The sequence below is a fragment of the Procambarus clarkii genome, chromosome 55 (assembly GCF_040958095.1).
Source record: "Procambarus clarkii isolate CNS0578487 chromosome 55, FALCON_Pclarkii_2.0, whole genome shotgun sequence".
In the NCBI taxonomy this organism is placed as follows: Eukaryota; Metazoa; Arthropoda; class Malacostraca; order Decapoda; family Cambaridae; genus Procambarus; species Procambarus clarkii.
Genome location: NC_091204.1, coordinates 26405441 through 26431778, shown reverse-complemented (window position 1 = coordinate 26431778; position 26338 = coordinate 26405441). Strand labels below are relative to the sequence as shown.

The 26338-nt window shown below is 42.3% G+C and overlaps 1 protein-coding gene across 5 annotated transcripts in view; it reads left to right on the top strand.

The window, feature by feature from the left end:
* The first annotated feature begins 3070 nt into the window (after window positions 1-3070).
* The window catches only part of LOC123747839 (uncharacterized), a 236116-nt gene continuing 212848 nt past the window's right edge, over window positions 3071-26338 (top strand). For 4 of the 5 annotated variants that reach the window (XM_069305558.1, XM_069305556.1, XM_069305559.1 and 1 more), the window contains exon 1: window positions 3071-3326. The gene's annotated coding sequence lies outside the window, so the exon portion shown is untranslated. Of the gene's footprint in view, window positions 3327-11515; window positions 11587-26338 lie in introns of all 5 variants that reach the window. The other variant, XM_069305557.1, reaches the window with a different exon arrangement.

Here is a 26338-nt window from a genome sequence, read left to right as displayed (position 1 = left end):
CTGTGCTACGAATGTTATACTTGAGTACTGTAAGATCTCTTATTGATTATGCTGCACCTGTCATTTCTTGTTTTGGTAAAGGTAGGATGGGCAAGTTGGAGAAGGTACAAAATGAAGCAATGAGAATTATCTTAGGATGCCCAAGAAATGCTGTGATTGAGATAATGAGGATGGAGTTGAATCTGCAGAGTATTGGGGATAGAATTTCAGAGATAAATGTAGCCTCTGCCATTAGATTAACGAGAGGTGGGGGAGCTAATGAATTAATCCTCTCGGTTCAAAAGGTGGGAAGTAGTGAACAGTGTATGATGAAGAAGAGAGTATATATGAATAAATTATGTTATAATGTTATAAAGTATGATGTTATTACAGAGTATTGCTGTGCCTAAGAGAAAATTTACACCACCATGGGAGGATTGTAATGTAGATGTAGTAATTACTCCCTTGCAAAAGAAAAAAATTATGTATGAAATAGGAGAGCTGAGGGCAACATATGATTGTATAATTAGAAAACTGCCTACGGAAAACACTCTACATGTATATTGTGATGGGTCAGTAGCTAGGGATGGGAAGGCAGGATGTGGAGTCTTGATCAGGGAGTACACTGACATCGGCACTATAGATACTGTTATTGGACGCCGCTTAACTGACAATGTCTCTTCAACGCAGGCTGAACTCCAAGGAGTATTAGCAGGATTACAGGAAGTAGTCAAATGTGGTAAAAATGCTTGCTTCTTTATTGACAGCAGAGGAGCGTTAGAGTCTTTAAATAGCAGACGCCCAGTATATCAGAATATTGTGATAGAGTGTAGAGAGAATGTTAAGAGACTAGAAAAAACTGGGTATAAAGTAAGATTCATGTGGATCCCTTCACATGTGGGAATACTGTTGAATGAGGTAGTTGATGACATAGCGAAGAGAGCCACTGAAAAAACTCTTGTTGATGTTGTATGTCAGTTAACCTTGAAACAAATAAAAACAAGACTCAAGGTGATTCAGGAGGGTGAAGAAATGATAAAGAGAATGGCAATGGTGGACAGTAGTAACACACTTAAGAATTATTCAATAATAAATACAAATTCGTCCTTCACTTATGGTAAAGGAAAGTCTACTTGGAAGGATTCAATTTACATGAGATTACGATTAGGATATAAATATATCTGGCAATACGGTGTTGATGTCAGTGAAAAAGATAAGGAGTGTAAATTATGTAGTATGCCGTACGCCCACACCTTAGAACATTATGTATTAGTGTCACCTTATTGAAAAATATAGAAATAAGGAAATAAATAGTGTACCACATCAAATTGTTTGGATGTCTGATAATGGTATAATAGACAGTATACTTAGGAGCTACAAGAATTTTGCTCCAAGAATGTAACAATTATATGCTGTACTTGCTGTATGCAATGTTAAATGGGATTCTTGTACTGTTATATGTCTATTTGTACTCACTGAATTTGTGCGCCCCTTGAGGGACTTGAAGTAGAGGGGGGGGGGGGGGGTTGAAATAGCCTAAGCTACTCTATCCCTTTGAGATGTATTTATTGCTTATCTCAATAAACATACTTGAACTTGAATTATGAAAGATATTACAGAATTAGGAGGAATTATCAATCATGGTTAAGCACTTATGTTAAAATTAACGTCAATTGAGAACAGAGAATAAGTCTTGTATGTTACCTAAGAAGCATTTGACTTCAGTAAGATTTGTATATATGAAAAAGTATTTCGTCATTGGAAAATAATTAGCCAGTCTAGTTTCCTAAATCATGTAATTAGTGAAATACAAGTGCTACTGAATATTGTAATTAATCTGGCTCTTGTATCTAGATAAATCCCAATTGTTTTGGAATAATAAAGTCAACTTCAGTGACAAATACTGGATTTTAGTTAATAATCATTTTCAAAGATTAATCTGGCAACGAGCCTGGGTCAGCCTGTGAGAGGTCAGTGTGGAGAGGCTAGTTAGTGTGTGTTGGAGGCTTCCTGGGGGTCAACATCTCTCAGAGAGTAAGGCTGAACAACTAGCCTGGGTCAGCCTGTGAGAGGTCAGTGTGGAGAGGTTAGTTAGTGTGTGTTGGAGGCTTCCTGGAGGTCAACATCTCTCAGAGAGTAAGGCTGAACAACTGGCCTGTCTGTGGTGTTTAAGGTATTTGTCTCTGAAGTTTTAGTACAGTGTAGAGTCCACATCATTTTTGTATTCAGTATTTAGTTTAGGAAGTGTTCAGATAGAACGTTTGAAACTTACCATTATTTTCAGTGTTAATCTTTGCTGTAATAAATCTGTTATAGAATTTGTGGTGTTTAGTGGAATTTCCCCAACGATAATTTTTCATTGTTGTTGTTGATCTTAAGTCCCCATGTTTGAAACTTGGGTTCCCCCTGTAAGCCCGGTAGTACAGTCCAGGGTCCCGATAGTACAGTCCAGGGTCCCGGTAGTACAGTCCAGGGTCCCGGTAGTACAGTCCAGGGTCCCGGTAGTACAGTCCAGGGTCCTGGTAGTACAGTCCAGGGTCCCGGTAGTACAGTCCAGGGTCCCGGTAGTACAGTCCAGGGTCCCGGTAGTACAGTCCAGGGTCCCGGTAGTACAGTCCAGGGTCCCGGTAGTACAGTCCAGGGTCCCGGTAGTACAGTCCAGGGTCCCGGTAGTACAGTCCAGGGTCCCGGTAGTACAGTCCATCACAAGTCAACAATTTGGACGATGTCAATCCGGACACTTTCTTCAAAAGGTCAGATGTAATACGAACGAGGAGCAACGGGTTCAAGCTCAACGAGCCACAATGTAGGACAGAAAACAGGAGAGGCTTTTTCACCCGTATGGATGTAAACCCGTGGAACAGCCTACCCGCCAAGGAGTAGGTAAGGTAAACACCAAAACTCTACTGGGTTTTAAAATACAGATAGAAAAGATCATCCAGGCAAATGGGTAGGACCTTTGACAAGCCGCCAACTTCCTGTCCTCGTTGAGGCCACCAGTATTAGTGGCTCTCAGGTTAAACGTCAGCAAAGATCAGTAACCAAAGAAAATGGGAAGAGCGACGTGGCGGGTAAGCGAGCGAGCGAGTGACGTCATCACAACAAAGGTTGCTATAGACGTCTCCACGACTCTTGAAGTTCGCCTGTCTTAAAGACCTGTGTCCACAATACCCGCCAAATTGTCCCTCCCACAGTACTCTCAGGACACTTATGGCAGTGTAAGTGTGTGGTGAGGCCACACCACTGAAGACATTGAGGATATACCACGAGGGAAAGACAAAACTGTTGAAGGAAAGAGTCACTGGCTCCACCTGACCACCTTGTTCCTCGCACTCTCATCATCCTCCGTAAGTACTGGAGTACTTTCTGCTCCACCATTGTCTTACACCTCAACACGCAATTTTTGGGGCGTGGAAATAGGCCTATGGAATTGTTGGGGTGTGGACATTGACCTATGGCAGTGTTGGGGTGTGGACATTGGCCTATCGAATATGATAATTTTTATAATAATAATAATAATAGAGAAAATCTACTGGGACTGTGTGGTGTTGCAAACCCACGACCAAGGCATTGCCAGCTGCATACTCTACCACTGTACCACCACTGACTTCCTAAAAGTCTTACAATCAGATTTCTACTGATATCACAGGAAGTCCTGAAGCCAGTCCAAATTTTACGCAAGACCACCCCCCCCCCCCCAAGCACTCAGGTGAAGGGATAAAGTGTTGTAGTTGAACACTGTACGCCCAACTTCAGATACTACACTGAAAATCGCACTAAGGAGATATACATCAATGAACGATCCACTGGGGCTGTGAGGTGACGCAAACATTGCAGGTTCGCATCGCCTCACAGCCCGAGTGAATTTTCTCATTGATGTATATCACGTTAGTGTGATTTTCTGTGAGTAAATAATAATAATAATATTAATACAGTAATAATATTATTATTTATTCAAAAGAGTGTGTACAAAGAACATAAGAGTAATAAATTAATAAATCCACAAGGGCCATGACGAGGGTTCGAACCTACATCCGAGAAGATCCCAGACTCTCCTTAACCACTTAACTGCGCCAACCGAGAATACTCGGTTTGATTTTTTCGTACCCCTTCTAAATGTGTGCGAGGTTGGTTGTGTACGAAATGGACTCTTAGGACCTCCAGTGAGAGGTAGCCATCTTGGAAAAAATTCCCCTTATGCCCTAGGGCTGCTGGCTGGGTTAGTACTAAGTGAGCAACCATGAGTGGCGCACGCACCTCTGGCTCCCAAACACCTGTCCGACGCGGAGTTGAAAGATCGCGCTTTGTCGGTGAAATTCAAGCCTTAATGTTTGAAGAATATAAGGGGTATAATATTTGTGAAGCTAGGTGCAATAAGAACCTAACACAAAGGTCAGATGCAAGTGATCCAGCACCTATGAGGACAATACAGCGAGCGTATCCAGTTGTAGCTCTGAGCGCCACCCTTGCCCACCTATGCTATCGCCAATTTATTTAGATGATACATAGATGAATCGTTTTCTGTGTTCAGTGATGATAGATCTGATACAAGTAGCATAGATAAACAGTGTTAGCGGCTTCCATGGTTGTGTTTTCCATAGATATTTTCAAGAATAGCTGAATCTCTTCTTTACTGATAGACACTCTTTGAGGCTGGCTGAATCTCTTCCAGACTGACGGACACTCTTTGAGGCTGGCTGAATTTCTTCCTGTGTGGGACCTTACAAGGCGATCTTTTTGCGACTACCTTACAAATTGATCTTTCCCTGTAATCTTTGCAAGACTACCTTATGTTTTACAAGCTTGGCTACATACCACCTACAGGTACTAATGCCAAGGGTGTACATGAGTGCGTTATTTGCAAGCACACAGAACAAAGAAACAGGAAGCAAAATTCTATCTGTACCTGGTGCAACGAGAGCGAAGTCGCACTGTGTACCCTGGACTACTTCGTTGATTATTACTCACTTCCGAAGTACTGAGTGTGTAATACAGTGTGTTACTGTGTAGTGTGTGAAACTGTACATATTGTAATTTTAGTGAATTTTTAACAAATATTATTGCGACAATAAACATTTATTGTGGATACATTGCTGACACATGTATCACAGTTTCATGGAACATTATGAACATTCTACTGTATACATATTGTAAAGGATACAAATATGCATCATATACGATAAAAAAACAAAATAAAACCGCATTGGAAATACATAAAACAGATAATGGAAAATATATTTGTGCCAACATCTGGTGCTTGAATGGCCCGGGCGACCGTGTCTGGGCGTGTCACGCACGGGCGACCAGCCCCTGATGACATCACAACGCACCTTGTCCACGTCCCCAGAGCCAAAGTAAGTGGAATTTGGTATTTATTTTTACATAGACATGTTCTGGGAAGGAAATTTATCATTTTACTAAGAAAAAAGAACTTTTAGGGAACACTTTATTTCATGCGCACGAGGAATTTCACAATAAACTCGGCGCAGCATGGTGGTTAATCGACTGAGCTACGACATGGATAAGAATTGCAACCGAGAAATCAACTTGACCTACCACCGATCCTGCAGTCTCTCCGAGACACAAACTAGGTTTTTACACAATTCCCCCATGCACCTGAGCTCTGTCAATAAGCTGTTCTACCTCTTCGCCTTTCCTTCATTACACACTCGCGGACGTAGATTTGAACGTTCATCACGGCTCTTGTGGATTTGTTAATTTCAAACTTGAAATGAAACAAACAAACTCATTTCAAATTTGTTCATATCAAACCTACCTGTACTATCAAAAATATTTGAAAAAATTATCTACAAACAGCTGTACTCCTACCTCGTAAAATTCGACATACTTGGCTCCTGTCAGTTTGGCTTCCGTTCCCAAAAGAGTACTAACGACGCAATTATTAGTCTCCTTGATATAAATTACTCAGCCCTTGACAAAAATGAGTTTCCGATTGGACTCTTCATTGACCTGAGAAAGGCCTTTGATACTGGTAATCACAACTACCTCTTATGTAAACTGCATCATTATGGAATCCGAGGCCATGCCCTGCACTATATACAATCCTATCGTAGTGATAGACACCAATGTGTAGCCATCAACGATATAACTTCCACTCTACCAATAACCATTGGGGTGCCACTGGGCAGCATCTTGGGACCTCTCCTATTTCTTATATACATCAATGGTCTGCCTGATGTCACCAACATTCTGAAACCTACATTGTTTGCTGATGATACTACCCTCATCTGCTCTAACCACAAAACACATACACTAAATAATGCTGTTAATAATGAACTAAAAAAAAGTTCACTTATGGATGTCAACCAACAAACTAACACTTAACATAGAAAAGACCTACTACATCTTATTTGGAAGCAAATCAACAAATGCAATTCAGCTTCAGATAGACAATGTTATCATTAGTAATAAAAATGATGGAAATTTTCTTGGCCTATTCCTAGATAAGAGACTCGACTTCAGCACCTACATACAACACATAACTAAGAAAGTCTCTAAAACAGTTGGTATGCTCTCCAAAATCAGATACTATGTACCTAACTCTGCTCTCATCTCACTATATTATACACTAATCTATGCCTATCTTAATTATGGTATCTGTGCATGGGGTTCAACCACTGCAAACCACCTCTGGTCCATCATCCCCCAGCAAAATCTGCTATCAGAATAATAACAAATTCTGTTTTCAGACAACACTCAGCCCCCTCGTTTAACGCCCTAAACATGCTAAACATAATCTCACTCCACACATTCTCTTGTGTCAACTACATTTACAAAACCCTGTTCTTAAATGCAAATCATGTTCTGAAACTCTCCTTGGACAGATATAATAGGACCCATTATCACCACACCAGAAATAAGTATATCTTTGATATCCCCAGAGTCAAACTTAATCTGTGCAAACAATCTTTGCAAATAAAGGGACCCAGTCTATGGAACTCACTCCTAATGAATTGAAAAGATGTCCAGCTTTTGCATCATTCAAAAACAAAACTTAAAAAGTACTTAATTTCATCTTCATAGTTTTCTACCTTGTTGCTTTAAAATTGCACTGTATCTAGTGCTACCCAATCCCCCAATCTTCATGTACCCAGTCCATACAACTTTACCATTGTGATCATTGCTGTCTTATTATATGTGCTTTCAATTTGCTGTATGGTGCCTATTAATCTTCGTTTAAATTACCAATCAAGCTGTCAATGCAATCAGTCTGTACTTTAATATACCAATGTGCTTTAATATTCCTACTAATCTCTCTCATCTCATTTTTTTTTCTTTCTTGCAATGTATCTGTTATCATTTTATTAATTCTGCTAGAATTTACCTACTTAAAATTATCTGTTAGATTAAGGACCTGCCCGAAATGCTGCGTGTACTAGTGGCTTTACAAGATTGTAAATACCATGCTATGTATTCTCACAAACCCAATGTACCTTCTTGTATATAAATAAATAAATAAATAAATAAATAAATAAATAATAAATAAATAAATTTGATGCATCACACTATTGTGATTTCTATGTGTAATACGAGTATTGTTCAATTGAAGGGACAGCAGTTACACATACTGTACTAATGAAGTCACTATTACGCAAAGCGTTTCGGGCAAAATTAATAGTAATATCGAAATTTTTTAATTAATATTGTGATGGGGTAAAACACTTAATACTATAAGAGAAGTAAGTTAACAAAATGATAATGTTCAAGGAAAATAAAAAATTAATACAAAGGTGATGAATAAGGATGACAAGCATTTATTTATTTATTTATATACAAGAAGGTACATTGGGGGTTAAGAGAAAATATAGAAATGAAGTTGATTTTACATTCTTGTAAAGCCATTAGCACGCATAGAGTTTCGGGGAAGTCCTTAAACTAACAGATAATTTTAAGTAGATAATTTACAGTAAAATTGACAAAAAATGTGTACAGGTACTTTACAGCCTTATTTTACAGGTACAGAGTATAGTCAGAGTACAGGCATAGATTATTACATTATGGAGTCAGTAGTTCTAGGCAACAGTACAGTAGTTTATATACATTAATTACAGAATGGAAATACAAGGTGTAATTTAGAACTACTCCTCATGACATTTTCTTGGAACTTATCAGAACATAGAGTAACATAAACATACTAGATTTTAAGTTTAATAGGGTCAATGGGGTGATTGTGCTGTCAATCTGCTGTATGGTGTCTATTAATCTTGTTTAAATTACCAATCAAGCTGTCAATGTAATTAATCAGAGCTTTAATATACCAATGTGCTTTAACCCTTAACATGCTTGGGGTCTAATATCCTGCCATCCCCACAGGCGCATGTCATTTTGAAAAAAAAAAAATTATTTTTTCTTTCTAACCCAGTAAACTGCGCGGCCCGGTCGAGGACCGGGCCGCGGGGACACTAAAGCCCCGAAATCATCTCAAGATAACCTCAAGAAGATAACCATTCTTGTAAAGCCACTAGCACGCATAGTGTTTCGGGACCATATACATCATATTTTGGGAGCATATACGACAGGACCTGATGGCAAAGTTCAGTTTCTCAAATTTGCTCTAATGCTTTCCAATTTTTTGTGCATACTAGCAAATCCTACAACTTTGTCTAAATGATCACAAACGTAACTTAAAAAATAAGAAATTAAAAAAATAATTATAAAATTGAATATTGAGAACATCAGATTTTGAAATCCGCTGCAAAAATATAAACTATCACCAATTAGTCCTTTGGTGTTATTATGCTCTCAGAGTAGTATATGATCTTCATTTTCATAGATTTAGAATGTATGTTTTCAGTTTAGTTTACTGTAAAAAAAATTGTCAATGTGGCATTTGAATTATACGCCAAACCTAGAAAAAAAATTGATAACTCCAAACATTTAGGGTTTGGGAAAAATCCATTCAATAGGATTGTAAAAGAGACAGCTGTGCACATTATTTAGAAAAATGGTGAGAATCGGTCAGAAACTGGATTTTTTAAAACTGACTCAAAGTTGAAACTCTAGTTTTAGAGATAATTGAAGTTGAAGTTATCGACAATGAATAATTTAGTTCTTATTCATTAATTTACTTATATGTTTTATTAAAGGTTGTTTGGCATTCTTACTCGAATATGTGAAACTTTTAGGTCAATGTGTGTTGTAATAATGTCAAGAATAAATACCCCCCCCCCCAGAGAAATAAAATATAGGGATTAAGGGGATAAAAATGTATTCTGTATAAAAGTTATAAAGCCCTAATCTGGTCCCTAATCATCAAAACTGCCTAAAGATACAAAGAAAATAGAATTTGAAATCTGAAAAACTGTCAAAAAATTCAGTCCCAAGTTCTGCCAGTTGTGACTGATTTATTTGATGACCAATTTCATTCTATCTTGACATAGTTAGGGATGGGTATGCATTCTCTAGGATGTAGAGGTTACAACAAAATCTGATAATAAACAAAGGAGAAAAAACAAATCTCCTCCCCCCCCCAAAAAAAAAATTGGACATTTGTGAAAGTAACAGATATTATCATTAGGCAATGCATTTTTATGATATATAACAAAATAGAGCATGACAACATACTCATTATTATTGGTATTATTATGTATTAATCAGCAATGCTATACAGGCACCAGCTGCATATTCACTTTGTGGACACTTCTTGCTACTATTCGTCTTTGTGCATTAGACAAATGCTTGCAGCTCTTTATTACTGCATTATCCCTCAGTTCCAGTTAAATGGAGCATGTCTCCTTGCCAACAAAATGTTATTTAAAAAAAAAAAAATTTAAATACATTTCTGAAAATATTGGGATGAAACTTTCATGACGCTTAAGCTGTGCATGGCATACATATACAACAGGACCTGATGGCAAAGTTCAATTTCTCAAATTTGCTCTAATGCTTTCCAATTTTTTGTGCATACTAGCAAATCCTGCAACTTTGTCTAAATGATCACAAACGTAACTTGAAAATTACGAAAATAAATAATAATTATAAAAGTGAATATTGAAAACTTCAGATTTTGAAGTCAGCTGCAAAAATATAAACTATCACCAATTGTTCATTTGGTGTTGTTATGCTCTCAGAATAGTATAGGATCTTCATTTTCATAGATTTAGAATATTTGTTTTCAGTTTAGTTTACTGTAAAAAAAATTGTCAATGTGGCATATGAATTATGCGCCAAATTTAGAAAAAAAGGATAACTACAAACGTTTAGGGTTTGTGAAAAGTCCATTGTAATAGGATTGTAGAACAGACAGCTGTGCACATTATTTGTAAAAATGGTGAGAATTGGTCAGAAACTGGATATTTTTTAAGCTGATTCAAAGTTGAAACTCTAGTTATTTAGATAATTGAAGTTATCGACAATGAATAAGGTAGTTCTAATTCATTAATTTACTTGTATGTTTTAATAAACGTTGTTCGACATTCGTACTCGAGTATGTGAAAGTTGTAGGTCAATATGTGTTGTAATGATGTCAAGAAAAAATAACCCCCCAAAAAACAAAATATGGGGGTAATTATAATGATTTATGGGATAAAAATGTATACTTTATAGAAGTGATAAAGCTCTAATCTGGTCCCTAATCATCAAAACAGCCTAAAGAGACAAAGAAAATAGAATTTGAAATCTGTGAAAAACTCAGTAAAAAAAAATTCAAAGTCCAAAGTTCTGCCAGTTGTGACTGATTCATTTGGTGATCAATTTCATTCTATCTTGACATAGTTAGGGGATGGGTATGCACTCTCCAGGATGTAGAGGTTACAACAAAATGAGATAATAAACAAAGGAGACAAAAAAATGGACATTGGTGAAAGTAACAGATATTAACATTAGGCAATGCATTTTTATGATATTTAACAAAATAGAGCATGATAACATACTCATTATTATTGGTATTATTATGTATTACTCAGCAATGCTATACAGACACCAGCTGCATATCCACTTTGTGGACACTTCTTGCTACTATTCTTCTTGTTTGTACATTGGACAGGTGCTTGCATCTCTTTATTACTGCATTATCCCTCAGTTCCAGTTAACAGGAGCTGTTCTCCTTATCAACAAAATGTTCTCCTTTTTAAAAAAAATTGTCTAAAATACATTTCTGAACATATTGGGATGAAACTTTCATGACACTTAAGCCAATAAGTTGGAGATTTGTTTAACATTTAATATTAATTTTCACATAATTCAAATATTTTTTGCCCAGCCCCAGCTTTTACAGCCCAGGCTGTAGCAGCTTTAGGGTTAATGCACATGGTTTGTATTACGTAGGCTGTTAGAGAGGGGAGGGGAGGCAGCCGAGAACCTGCCCATACCCCCTTCCCCTTTCCTGCCCACCCTCCTTACTCCTGCCCACCCTCCTTATTCCTGCCCAGCCTCCTTACTCATGCCCACCCTCCTTACTTTTGCTCAAAGTATATTACCTAAAAAAAATTATTTAATTTTTCTAAATATTTACTGTGTTTTGGTGGGAAAAATTTAGTCATAGAAACCTTAAATTTGTTTTATTTTGCCTTAATAGGTAACACTGCTTCCAGTCTCTGCTCGGCTACCCAGGACGATAGCAAACACAACTCTTGCCCATTAATGATGGTAAGGACAATTTTATTCTTACTGTACTACCAGTGTGTGTGTTTATCATGTTGATGTCGATATCCAGTGATTGTGAGTGTAATAATCAAGATATTTTCATTAACTAGTGTATTAATGTTGGTGTTGTCATTTACCAGTGATGACGAGTGTATTAATTATAATCATTACCCAGTGATGGTGAGTGTATTAATCATATTGGCATTACCCAGTGATGTTGAGTGTATTAACCCCTTAACTGCGTTGCCTCCAAATATGACACCCCCGCAGTGCGCAGGAAATAAATTCTCTGGAATTTTTTGTTTAAAGTGTCAAAAACCCTTCCCTGAATATGGGTATGTAAAAAAAAAATCGAAATTGTACTTACTTTGGCTGCTATGGGGTCTATAAGTTGGGGCGTGACGTCATCATTCGCCATTCGCCTGTGACGTACGCTCCCGGGGCCAGTAGGGCGTGGGGCGCGCGAGTTGACGCAAATATATTTTTTTTCATATTTTGCGCACAGTTCCAAATACATTTTATTTGTTTTTACGTGCTAATTCTATGTATAAAGAACACGTACACTATATTATGGCAGTAAAACATCCGTACTGTCCGAAGAATCTGTGTTACGTGCAAGACACATGTGTACACGTATGTTGCACATATTTACCATGTATCATGCTAATTTATGTATATATACAATCTATTTACACACTATACACTGTCACACAGTATATACATTCACCATCAACATACACAGAACTCCTTGAGTGTGAGCAGCCACACCCAGCCAGCCAGTCCTCCCTTATTCCTCCAACATCGTACTTACTATCACCACCCCTCCCACCATACTGTTATTCACACCAATGTTTCAGGTTCATTTATGTATATTTACAACACATTTACACACTCTGCACTGTCACACACCATAAACACACTCAGAACTCAGCGAGTGTGAGCTGCCACACCCAGCCAGCCAGTCCTCCCTCTCTCCTCCAACATCGTACTCGCCATCACCCCTCCTCCCATCATACTCTTACTGTTTATATTACACTATTTACATATGTTATGTATACCTATCTACATGTTTTATTCACCAGAACTATGCAAGTAAGCCGGTATTGTGTCCTAACAGTACAGTTGCTACCATACACTGCATGAGAAATCACACAGCAGATGATGCTGCAATTACGACGTCACCTCCCTCACAAAAATAGCTCCTCCCAACAAACTCTTGTTGCTGTTATTATACTATATACACACACTGTATATACCCATGTACATATGTGTTCCCCGTAGTGAACCACTAAGCTAGTATGGTGAGCAAAACAAGATTGGCTCCCGCACACAGTGGAGGCTACCTCAATTCTCTCCCTCCCTCCCTCCCTCACCAAAATTCCTCCTTCCACAATACTACACACAATGCTAATTATAGCCACAATCCTGGTCACTAATTCCTGTAAATGAATAATTGACCACACGTTTATTTTGAAAAGGAACCTAAGAAGTCATTTGAAGATTCCAAATGGACGAAATAATGCTGTGGTGCTGTGAACATCGTGAACAGCATTGAATCACTGATATTTGTACATTGTTCCAGGTCATTATCACACTCAGGCTCTTCTATAATACTATCATGGCTAAATAATACAGATTATATATATATTTTGACATTATTAGGCGATGCTGTGGCCACACGCTGAACAGCAGTGCTGTGCACTCATACTGCATGCGCCGGCCTTGGTTGCTCACTCACTACTGAGGCTCCAACACCCGGGAATGTGGACCACGATTTTTTTTTAAAGATGGCGTTGTTTACAAGAGCCCTGAGGAAGCTGATGTGAGCCCCACGTAGCCGCGGGAGTTTTGAATGGAACGTGAAAAATAAAAATACCCGGAGGCGCGTTGCGCAAACCAGACGTGGGCCTGCAGGCGCATTGCGCAGTTTAAGGGTTAACCCTTGTGTTGCTAAGGGCTATTTGCACCTTGTCACCCACAGGTGCATAACAAAAAAGAAAAAAAATTGTTTCCTAACCTGTTAATTTGTGTTCCCTGACCACAAGAGAGAAAAAAATTAATCGTACATACAAATGGCATAAATGAGTCGACAATATGAGCGATGACGTCACACCCTGCATGCTTGCTCATGCAAGGTGCGGCCCAGAGGCATCGCGCGCAGTCTTCAAGCAGCCAGAATTGCTACGAATTTATTTTCGCGGCATTATTTATAGTGTCTACGCATATTTTATCACAAATATTCACTAATTGTGTTGCATATAATGTTACTTCATGTTCAATAGTAATAAATGCTGCATACATTGAGTATACACATGCGCACAAAAATGTTTTCCCATTATGCCAATATAATATGTATTCACATTGTTCATTATTATATTTACACACACACTATTTACAGGTTTTTGTAATATTATTGCACATTTAAGAAGTCTTGGAGAGAGTGGTAGGCATTGAAGCAGTTGACAGCACATAATGGAACTGCACACGCTTCACACCATGTTTGCACATGTTTACGTTTCTGATCTCTTTTTTTTTTGTTCTACAAACTAAGCAATCACGCTTGTCTATTGCATGCTTTCCAGCTGGTGGCAAATGTTTTAGTCTGTGTGCTTGAATGACCTCCATGTGAGCGTTCCTGGGTGTAGCAGCATGCTGCAACACTGGGTTCATGATGGGTCTTTGTATGCCAGGAACATCTTTGCCAAACTTTGCTAATAACTGTGTCCCAAGTGTAAAAGCAAACGAACGGAAACTTGGTTTACGTCAAGTTTTCACCAGATACAGTACATATAATAGCTATTCAGCATGCTTATGTCAACAAGACGGAAAAACACTTTTTTCGTCCACTTTAATGTTTTCTGCACACACTCGACAGTGCCCACCATCATGTCAGATTTATCAACCAAACGCATGTTGATATTATAGTCAAGAACACAATCTGGCTTATATACTGGTTCTTGCGTTACTCAGTTCACCTTGCCACTGTTCATCATTGTACCATCACGAACGGTTGTCAGCAAGTTCACTTCTCTTTTGTCTTTCCACGTAACTGAGCGTATTTGATCACTTTTTCTTAGCTGGCAGTCATAAACTTCAAGTTTATTGTTAAACACTGGCATTTCCCCTTCTTCTTGGCTTTACTGTACCAAACAATCCAGTTCTATTTTAAATCAAGAACCTAGCTGGCAAGGGACTTGTATAGCAGTTATCCGTGTATAAAATGTGGCCCTTGTTCATCCATGGTACCATCAGTGACTTCACCACACTACCTGAGAAACCATGTTGGTCGTTACCGGGAATGTCTACATCGCTAGCAGAATACAGAATCGTGTGTAACACGTATCCTGTTTCACAGTCACGAAGAACAAAGAATTTCAATCCAAATCTGTTGCGTTTGGAGGGAATATACTGCTTGAATGCAACACGTCCTCTGAAAAGCACAAAAGAATCGTCAATCACCAGCTTCTGTGCTGGTACATGGAAATCTCTGAACTTTCCAGTCACTTCATTCATATAGTGTCTGACTCTCCAAAATCTATCATCCTCTGTCCGGTCCTCATTACTTGCAAAATGAAGACACCTGAGGAGTCTGAAACCTGTCTCGGGACATATATTTCCCGAAGAAAGGTGTTGGAATAGTCTGGTCTTTGCTCCAATAATCTGTGATAGCGTGTTTGACACAATGTTTCATCAACATACATATTGCCAAAAATCCATACATTTCACCTACAGTAGAGTTTTTCCAATGCTGCAATCGTGAATATTCTGTTAACTCTTTTCCAATGAGATGAGTCGCATGAAAGTTCATTTGGTGTACATTATATTCCATGAGCGGCTCATCATAAAATGCTCTAAAGTAATCCATTTCACACATGTCCTCACCATTATCAGGGAAAAGGTCTGTAATCCCAACTTCTTTATTGCCAAAGCCAGGAATTAGAGGAATAAAATCGTCACTATCACTCCACACAAGGACACCTGGGGTCCTGCGAGGTGCAACAGTGGCACGACAGCGAGGAAGCGTTGTATACCGTGGACCAGGAGCTGTAGCCCGTCTACATAAAGTACGGCCGCTATGTGAACGTGAGGTGAAATCACGTGAACATGAGGGTCTTGGTTTCTCATGTGGTGCCATACGGCAGCGCTTGGCTGGGCGAGACGCTGCTGACGTGACAAGTTCTCGCCTGGTATCACCACTGGTACTAGCAACAGGCACGGTAACACTATGCTCTAAATCCACTTCACTAAAACCAGAAAATGAATCACCTTCCTCTGACTCGTTGTCCAAAATATCCTCATACTCTAAATAAGCACAAGAACTGTGTGGTCGTGGGTGAATTGGAGTAGACACTGGGCGAGGAGGCACGGGTGAGCATGTATGCCTCGCCGTGGGAGGAGGCTGTATCTCATATTCACTGTCTGTGCTACTATCATCGGTCAATTGTCTGTAGTCCTTATCAATGTCAGGGGTCATCAAAAATCACTGTCCTCACCATCAGAAAATAATTCACTAGTTATTTGCTCTTGAGTAAGTGATTGCGTGGTGTGTGCGCGGGAGGCGTTTTGCTGTGCGCTTGCCATGGTGACCGCTGGGTAATTGGGGCCTCCCATGCATTGGTAGCGTGAGCTGTTTTTTTTTTTTTACAAAATGGCAGCTGGTTTACTATAGCCCCTAGGCAGCATATGGGGGCCCCCCTACCCCGATGGCCATTCAAATCTTCGTGTGGTATTCCATCACGTCATATGACATCATGCACAATTTATAGCAAGTTACTCAACACATCATAGGACGTGTTGTGCAGTTTAAGGGTTAATCATGGTGTTATTACCCAGTTATGTTGAGTGTATTAACCCTCTGAAATGCAAATAGCACATAATATTGCTCAATCAGGGGTGCGCATAACACCTTAACCACTGCACTGCGCAAAACGACAAATGCCATTCGCCAATTACTGCGCCAACTGACAAAAGTATTTTTCATTTCTTTGTATACGGTCGAAGCACGCTCGCGGTAGGTTGGGTACAAAATGGACTCTTAGGACCTACTGTGAGAGGCAGCCATCTTGGAAAAAATTCCCAGAATGTCGTAGGGCTGCTGGCTGGGTTAGTACTGAGTGAGCAACAATGAGTGGCACACGCGCCTCTGGCTCCCAAACACCTGTCCAACACGGCGTTGACTTGGGTACAAGATGGATTCCTGAGGTGTTTGCCAGATTTAAAAAAATTCCCAGCATTCCCCACGGTCATGGGCAGGCTCATATTCAAGGTAGCAACCATGTCGTATTCATCCATATCAAGCTCCCAGCCCTAGTCGGCCTTGTTTTCAAGAAAACATCATTTGATGTTGGAATAGAAAGGCATATTGCTTGAAGATGAGCATGCCAGTGATTTTGATAACCCAAATCTGGAAAAAGACCTAACACAGGTGTCTGCTACTAGTGATATGGATATTGAAGTGAACGATGTGGAGAGTGTGTACAGTACACAGCTCTCACAGCCCTGCCATGCCGGACTAGGTCATCACCATCAGTGGAACAACACAAATGAATTTTTGTATGTTCCACTGAACATTTAGTGCCAAATGCAATTCACTTGGACCATCCGGGAATTCGTTAGAGCGTGGTCTGTTAGAGCAGGGTCTGTTAGAGCGGGGTCTGTTAGAGTGATGATGCACTGTATTTGAAAAGAAAAAATGCAAGAGTAGAGAAGTGATTGTAAATATTATTCAGCAGATATGTAAGTAATAACATTTAGCAGATACTGTATATAAGTAATAAAGTTTACCAGATATGAAAGTAAAAATAATAAAGAACAGAAGAGTGGGAAATTAGATAATTAATCAAATTAATATTTCTAGAGTAAACGAATTGAGATTCAAATAATTAATCAAATGAAATACAAATAATTAGCTAAATTAAGAATTACAATAATATTGTAATACATGAATATTATACGGTAATAATACAAGATGGGCAAGGATATGCAATATAAACAGGCAATACACAGGCAAAAAAAAAAAAAAAGAAGAGAACAAAGAATTAGACAATTAGATTAAGATTATGAATAAATAAATGGATTCAGATTCAAAATAATTAATAAAAAAGGAAACATAATTAATCAAATTAAAAATTCAGTAATCTCTTAACCCTCAAACCGCTAGGGGCCCAAATGGATTAAACACCCACAGGCGCAACAAAAAAAAAAAATCCAAAAAAATTCTTTCGTCTGATAGAAGTGTTAATTTTTGTTCCCTGATCACGGAAAAAATAACAAAAAAATCGTAGGTGGCATATTTTAGCCGCAATAGGGTAGGGAAGTCTGACAAAAAAGGGGTGTTAGCAGAGCCTTCGCCAGACGAGGTCTACTCCGCTCGAGCTGTCAGGCGGCAGTTGCCACAAATATATTATTATCTAATTATTTCAATGTGTCTGATTGATTTTTTCTGAGTTTTATTGCAGTAATATTATTCAATACAGTGAATTGTGATATATTTATATAATAAAATGTGTGAACCATCGCTGTACTCAAAATTATGGTGTGCATATTAGTGATTCAATTATTATGTTCATAAAACAATAAACAAATAATTTTGCTGTTGTTACACTATATACACAGGTTATTTGTAAGTATTTGCATGTTTTGTTCACCATAACAAACCACTAAGTTGGTATTGTGAGTCAAAGAGCAACGAGGAGTGACTGCCACACACCAGCCAGCCACTCCCTCCCGCAACAACACCTCACTCGCCCTCATTCTCCTCCCACAATACTGTTTTTGCATTTATTCACTATACACAGACGTTATATATAAGTATTTACATTTTTGTTCATAATAACTGTACATCTAAGCTTTTATGGTGAGTAAAGACACGAAGACGTAGCTACTCACACAGTCAGCTGGTGACGGCCGCCCTCAAGGCCAGACGCACTAATATTTCTCCTCCAACACATTATATATAAGTATCTACCTGTTTTATTCACCATACCTGTACAAATAAGCTGGTATGGTGCCCAAAGACCATAGTGGCCACCAGTAAACAACATGACAAGTCGTGCAGAGGATGCTCCTTCCTCACCAAAATGGCGGCTCCCAACCTCTTCCTCTTGCTGTTATCACACCCTAGTAGTAGGCATCCTTCAGTCTTGGGAGACTATGGAGTTGCACCCTAGTTGTCAATCCTGGTGCAGCGTCTGGTGTGACTGATGAGGCCAATCCGAGAGTGGCAGTCCATCCCACACCGAGCACAAACGAAGTCCAATTCTGGTCTGTCTTCCTGGCTACCGGCCTTCCTTCTCTGTCTCTTTGCCTCCGATTCCTTGGCAAGTGACTCCTCGAACTTGGAGAGACCTCTTTGAACAGACTGCCCCCAGGCTGAACGGTCTGCAGCCAGTGTCTTCCACATAGCAAGATCGACGTCCATGGCTTTTAGGTCCCTCTTGCATACGTCTTTGTACCGTAGCTGGGGCATGCCTGTTGGATGCTTTCCCTGCATCAGCTTCACACCCTATACACACATTATATATAAGTATCTACATTAGTGTTCACCATAGCGAACCACTAAGCTGGTATGGTGAGTGCAGTCAATAAAAGAAGACCACACACAGTCAGAAGACGATGCCACCACTCTCCCTCCCACAGCCTTACTTCTTCCTCCATGGAGCACAGCACTAAATATCACCACAATCCTGCTATTATCAGAATCCTGGTCAGTTTTATCACAGTCAGGGGTCTTCTATAATACTATCATCACTAAATAATAGCAGGATCATATATATTATGGCATTTGTAGGCGATGCTAGTGGTCAAGAGCTGAACAGCGGTGCTGTGAGCTCATGCTGCGTGCACCAGCCTTGGTGGCTTGCTCAATACTGACGCTCTCACACCCAAGAATGTTGGGCTAGATTTTTTCTAGGTGGCATCTGGCAACTATCAGTCATGGCTGTACTATAGCTGCCCCTATCCTAGGCGGGGCATTTAAATTATAGAGCTAGACACAAAAGCATACTTAAATGATGTGTGCGGTTTCGGTTTAGTCACTGATATCATATATATATATATATATATGATATGCGCGGTTTAAGGGTTCAGATTGTAATACAGTAATATCATATGGTAATAAGACAAGTTGGATAAGGGTATGCAATAGAAACAAACATATATGGGCTGGAAACACTGATGTACTTAAAGCTTAAGAATCCATTAACAATACTGGAATATTAGACAACAAACAAGACTAGTAGCTAATATTAATGGGCAGATATATAAGTGAGAAATTAAATTATTAATTTTTTATTCACAAAGTAATGAATTAAAGATTCAGATAATTTGACAAATTAAGAGTTCAAGGTTTATAACATTTTGGGAAATTGAAGTGTTAGTATCAACAGATAAATGGGTAAGTTGCAAATATTGTAAGGTAAGAATCTGATAACTAGACAAATTAAGCATTCAAAAAATTATTACATTTTATAAAATTGAAGTCATTGTAGTAATAGTTATAAGAGGGGTAAATTACATGAAATTGAAGCCAATAATATAAAAAAGAAGCATTTATTAATTAATATACCCCCCTCCCCGCTCAGCTCGTTGTCGCCGTGTGGGGGCTTCGTGGGCGGCTGCCGGAGTGTGATGCTCCTTAGGACAGTCCTCTGTCCTTTTCTAGCCTTGTGCTCCTGCTGCCGTCCTCTCCAATTCTGCTGGGCACCTTTTCCTTTTCCTTCTGTTTCGTTTTTCTCCCCCCTCTTCTCCTATCTGCTTGCCGTTTCCTGCCGACCTTTTGCTCGTTCTGGTTCTTCCATGGACTTCTTCTATTTTGACGCCCGGGTGCTTGAGGAGGCATACTCATGCACCCGTAGAACTGCAGTACCCGACGTCGAGAGCGAGGGGAACCTTTTATTGTCAATCCCCACTTCGTCACTGAACCCGATCTCGACGGACTGTCGGTTTCTTAAGGTGGCGTTTGTGGAGCGTATACTCACGACGCACCCCTAGGAGGCCCCGAAAAGATCGGCGATAGCTTCTTGTTGGGTGTCCTGCCTCTAATTGTGGCTCCATGGTGGGTGTGGGGGCACATTTCGTGAAGTGAATTCTTCTTTTCGTCATGATGATAACCCTGTTTCGGCTGCTTCTGGTGTACCTTCTCAGGCTCGTGGGGTGGGCGACCAAGCCCCCGAGTCGGTCCGTATTGGAAGACCGGGCTCTGTAGCCTCCGCTGCATTGGGCCCCGACCTTGCTCCTCCTTTGGCCTCTCTGACTCCTTCCCCTGGCTCCCCTCCCTCCTCTGTGGTTGGGTCGAGCCCCAAGGCCCCCTGTGGTGACTACCTCGTCCCCTGGCGCGGCTCCTTCTCTAGTTGTAACTACTGCGCCTTTTAACCCCTCTCTCTCTGGGGGTTCTCACCGCCGTCCTCGTCACGGCCGCCCTCGCTCGATTCCTTCCAGTTCTGCTACCTATCAAGCCTTGTTTGGTACCTGCTTCGTGGGCCAAATATTTTGATCTCCTCCCTCTTGATTCTGCGCCTCCTGACGATTTCTCCCTTCATCGACATCTCAGTTGATTCCGTGGATGCCTCCATTACTTTCAATCCCACTCAGTCTCGGTACACGTGTCGTTGCTGCTCCTTCTCAGGATGCTGCTTCCCGCTTGGCTGCCTTATCCTGCCTTGGCGAGACCCCTGTTCGGGTCTCGAAGAACGCTCAGTTGAATGCCAGTGTTGGCACTATTTTGCTCCCGCCCTATGTTGCGAACCGGTGTTCGGGACCTGCGCGACTGCCACGACGAATATTCGACATATCCTCGCTGCCCAGGGTCATTCTATTCTCCAGGTGGACACGTTTACTCGTCCCCCTCGTGGTAGTCGCCTGTCAACCCCTCCGGGTTGTGAAGATTACCTTTGATGGTAGGACCCTTCCAGCCCTCTGTCATTCTTGCTGGTGCCAGGTGCTCTGTCCTAGGAGTACATTCCTTCTCCTCGGCTCTGCAACAAGTGCTGGAGGTTTGGGCATGGTGCCCTCCGCTGCTCCGGGACTGTCTCTCTCTGTCCTTTGTGTGGTGGCGAAGGTCACTCTAAGTCGGAGTGCACTTCTCCCCAGGCTCGTTGCCTCAACTGCGGTGAGGCCCATCCTACCTTCTCCCGTGCGTGTGTCCATTACAAGCTTGACGCAGCCGTCCTCAACCTGAAGCACCGGGAGCGTTTATCTTTTCCTGAGGCGAGGCGCCAGGTTCGCCTGGCTCCCGCCTTATGCTAATATCAATTATGCTCGCGTGTTGCGCTCTTCCTCTCCTCGTCCTTCCCGCCTTCCTCAGACTCACAACCGTTTCCGGGCCTTGGACCCTGATGCGCCCACTGCCCCCTCCTCTGTTCCTTTGGGTTCTCTCCCGAAGGATCCTCCTCCTGGTCCTCTGTCTGGGGTTCCCCTTCCTTCTACCCGGTCTGTCGTGTCTTCTTCCTCGTCCCCCTCCGATCCTCCTTCCCATCCTCTTCCTCCATCTATCGGCTCTCCCCACCGCCTGTCGGTGCGGGCGGATGTCCATCGCTCTCCTAACGGCCGTCGTGTGTGCTCTCGTTCGGCTTCTTCCTGTTGAGACACTGGAATCCGTTGCCCGGTACGTAGTTGCTGGGACACCTGGTCTCTTTAAGTCAGAAGCGTAAGCCTGGCTCCTCTCCTTCCTCTTCCCCGGCGGGTAAGAAGGCTTCGCTTTCTTCCTCAGCTCCTACGTCTGGCTTCTGTTGCTCCTTCCCCTCCCGTTTCAGTGCTTGCGCCCCCTGTTCCTGCTATGGAGGTTTCTTTGGCTCCTGCTTCCCTTTCGGTTGATGCTCTTGCTGGGGTGCGCTCCCCTCTTTCTACTCCCCCTCCTTCCTGCCTGCTGTCCTTGACGGCTCCTCTCCGTTGTCTCCTCTTCTTCCTCCTCCTCCGGACCCTGCCCGCCCACCTCTGATCTGTTCTCCAGTTTCCTTCCCTCCGTCTTTGCTCAGTTTACCCATGCCCCCTAACCCTGACTTTGCTGACCCTGATCCCGACCCTGATATTCTTTGACGTGCTCTGTTGCTCTTTCGCCTTTGTTTCTTCCTTGTTCTCTGTTTTTGTCCTGTCTCTTCTCGTCGTTGTCCATTCTTCAATGGAACGTTCGAGGTTAATTACGCCAATTTCCTCGAACTCCAACTTCTGATTTCGCGGTTTTCGCCCCTTTGTGTCTGTCTCCAGGAGCCAATGCTTGGTGCTCGTCCTGGTCGTTTTCGTGGCTATTCCTTTCTCTCCCCCCCCCCCCAGCCATTGCTGGGGCTTCTAATTCTTCTGCTCTCTTGATTCGTGCTGATGTTCCCTTTGTTCCTTTACTTTTTCCTTCGCCTCTCCATTGTTCTGCTGCTCGTATCTTTGTGGGGAAATGGTACACAGTTTGTTCCATTTATCTCCCCCCGAGTGTCCCGCTCTCTCTTCCTGATTTGAAACACCTCCTAGGACTCCTTGCCGGAGCCTGTGCTCCTGCTGGGTGACTTCAATTGTCGTCATTCTCTTTGGGGTGACGTTCTGACGAATACCCGGGGTCGCCTCCTTGAGCCGTTTCTCCTCTCTTCTTCCCTGTCTCTTCTGAATTCTGGTGAGCCCACTCATTTGGACTCTCGGACTCGCACCCTTTCTTGTCTTGATCTTTCTCTCTGCTCTTCTTCTCTTTACTTAGGATTTCACGTGGCAGGTTCTTGATGACCTCCATGGAAGTGATCATTTCCCCATCCTTGTTTCCTTTTTCTCTTTTCGCCCTTCCCTCTCTTTCCCTAGGTGGCAGTTTGCTAAGGCAGACTGGACCCTATTTACCCTCAGTGCTGCTCTCCCTGACCTCTCCCTTCTGCCTCTCTCTCGCGCTCTCCTCCTTTTTCATGACACTGTCTTCAACGCTGCCCTCCGCTCTATTCCTCGCTCTTCCTCTCGGGGTCCACGGAAGTGCGTTCCCTTGTGGAATGCGGACTGTGCTCGGGCTGTCCGCAGTAAGAGTGCAGCCTGGAAGAGGCACCGCCGTAGGCAGACGACCGATTCTTTTCTTTTCTTTCGGAAAGCGAGTGCGGTGGCCCGTAGGGCCATCCGTACGGCTAAACGTGAATGTTGGGCATCTTATGTCTCAACAATTACGTCCGAGACCCCTCTGGCCCAGATCTGGAAGCGTATCCGCAAGATAGCGGGTAAGTTCGTTCCCGATGTTTCACCGGTCCTTCACCTCCATGATACTCTTGTGGCGGACCCGTTGCAGGTCGCTTCCGAACTGGGTTCCCACTTTTCTTCTGTTAGCTCTGGTCTTCATCTTCCCCAATCTTTCCTTCTTCGTAAACCTGTCCTTGAGTCTCGTCCTTTAGATTTCTGCACTCATCTTCAGCTTCCCTATAATGATCCCTTCTCTCTCTCTGAACTTCGTTCTGCCCTGGCCCTCTGCGGTTCTACGGCGGCGGGCTTCGATGGTATTCATTATGAGATGCTTCGCCATCTCCCTCCGAGCACGTCTCAGTATTTACTGAGTCTGTATAATCGGATCTGGGAGTCGTCGTCAGTCCCTGAGGACTGGCTCGATGCCGTTGTCCTCCCTGTTCGCAGACCGGGGTCTCTGGGTACTTCCCCTAAGGACTTTCGCTCTATTGCTCTCACAAGTTGTGTCTGCAAACTCTTTGAACGTATGGTTAACGTTCGTCTGATGTGGTTCCTGGAACACCATCACCTCCTCTCCCCTTCTCAATTTGGTTTCCGCAAGTGCCGCAGCACGACAGATGTCCTGGTGAACTTGGAGGTCTATATTCGTACTGCTTTTGCTGCGAAGACCTCCGTTGTTGCCGTCTTTTTTTACCTGGAAAAGGCTTACGACACCACTTGGCGTTATCATATCCTATCTCAACTTCATTCTTTTGGCCTTCGTGGTCATCTCCCTCTCTTTCTCCGCAGCTTCCTCTCTCGTCGTTCCTTTCGGGTGCGCCTTGGTACCGCTCTCTCTCCCTCTTTTCAGCAATACGAAGGTGTGCCCCAGGGTAGTGTTCTGAGCACTACTCTTTTTCTGGTTGCCCTCAATGGTCTTCTTTCCTCTCTTCCTTCTGGTGTCTTCTCCGCTCTCTATGTCGATGATCTTACCCTTTGTTGTCAGGGTGATGATTCGCCTCTCCTTCAACGCCGGCTTTCGACTTGCAATTGATGCCGTGTCGTCTTGGGCCACGGATCATGGCTTCAAGTTCTCTACTTCTAAGACTTGTGCCGTGACTTTTATGCGGAAACGGGTTGTTCTTCGTCCCTCTTTGTCACTTGATGGTCATCCCCTTGAATACAAAGATTCCGCGAAGCTTTTGGGGTTATTCCTTGACACTCGTTTGTCTTGGTCTCCCCATATCTCTTACCTCCGTGTTGAGTGCTCTAAGGCCCTTACCCTCCTTCGGGTCTTGTCCCATACTTCTTGGGGGACGGATAGGCGCACTCTCCTTGCTTTACATTCCTCTCTCGTCCTGTCAAAGCTCGATTATGGTTGCCCTGCTTACTCGTCTGCTTCTCCTTCTACTCTTCGCCGTCTTGATGCTTTGCACCATACTGGGTTGCGCCTCAGTTCTGGTGCCTTTCGTTCGACTCCCATCCTTAGCTTGTATGTTGACACTGGCTTCCTGTCTCTCCAGGACCGCCGTGATCGCTACTGTCTTCGCTATCTTGCGCGGTCCTTGCAACATCCTTCCTCTCGCCTCTGTCGTGATTTAACTTTTACCCCTCCTGCGGTTAATGTTCCTCTTCACCACCTCCGTCTTTCTGTCCGGTTATCTCGCCTACAGGATTCTCTTTCCGTTCGTATTTCTGATGTTTCTCCTCGTGTTGTTCCTTCTTTGCCCCCGTGGAGGGTCCCTCTTCGGCGGTTTTGTACATCCTTGACCCGTATCACTAAAGCTTTTACCCCTCCTACGGTTCTAAAACACCTTTTCCTCGAGCACTTTTCTTCTCACTCCCGCTCCGTTTCTGTCTTCACCAATGGGTCTAAGTCAGCGGACGGTGTTGGCTACTCTGTTGTTTTTCCTGATCGCACTTATATGTGTCGCTTGCCTCCGGAGACTAGCATCTTTATGCTGTTCTCTATGCTCTTCGTCTCCTGCTTTCTCGTTGTCAGTCTTCCTTTGTAGTTGTTGTTGACTCTCGTAGTGCCCTCATGGCTCTCGGGTCCTTTAATCCGGTTCATCCAGTAGTTGTCGAGATCCAGCATTGGCTGTTTCTCGTTCACAGTAAATTTAAGTCGGTTGAGTTTTGTTGGGTTCCCAGCCATATTGGTGTGTCTTTAAATGAGCGTGCGGATGCTGCCGCCAAGGAAGCTGTCCGCTCTTGTCCCATCTCTTGTAAAGGCATTCCGTATTCCGACTTTTACCCGGTTATCCATTCCTCAGTCCTTACCCGTTGGCAGGCTTCTTGGTTGTCTGTTACTGGTAACAAGCTACGTACTCTTAAATGTTGTGTTTCCTCGTGGCCGTCCTCCTTCCACCGTAACCGGAGGTGGGAAACTGCTCTGGCGAGGTTGCGTATTGGCCATACTCACTTAACCCATGGTCACTTGATGGAGCGCCGCCCTGCTCCTTATTGTCCTAGTTGCATTGTCCCTCTTACAGTCGTGCATGTCCTTCTTGAATGTCCTGACTTCCAGGACGAGCGTGTGTCTTGCTTTCCGACCGCCCCTCGCGGTCACCTGTCCCTCGATAGAATTCTTGGTGACTCGGATACTTTTGATATCGTTCGCCTTATGCGTTTTTGTTCTCGTATT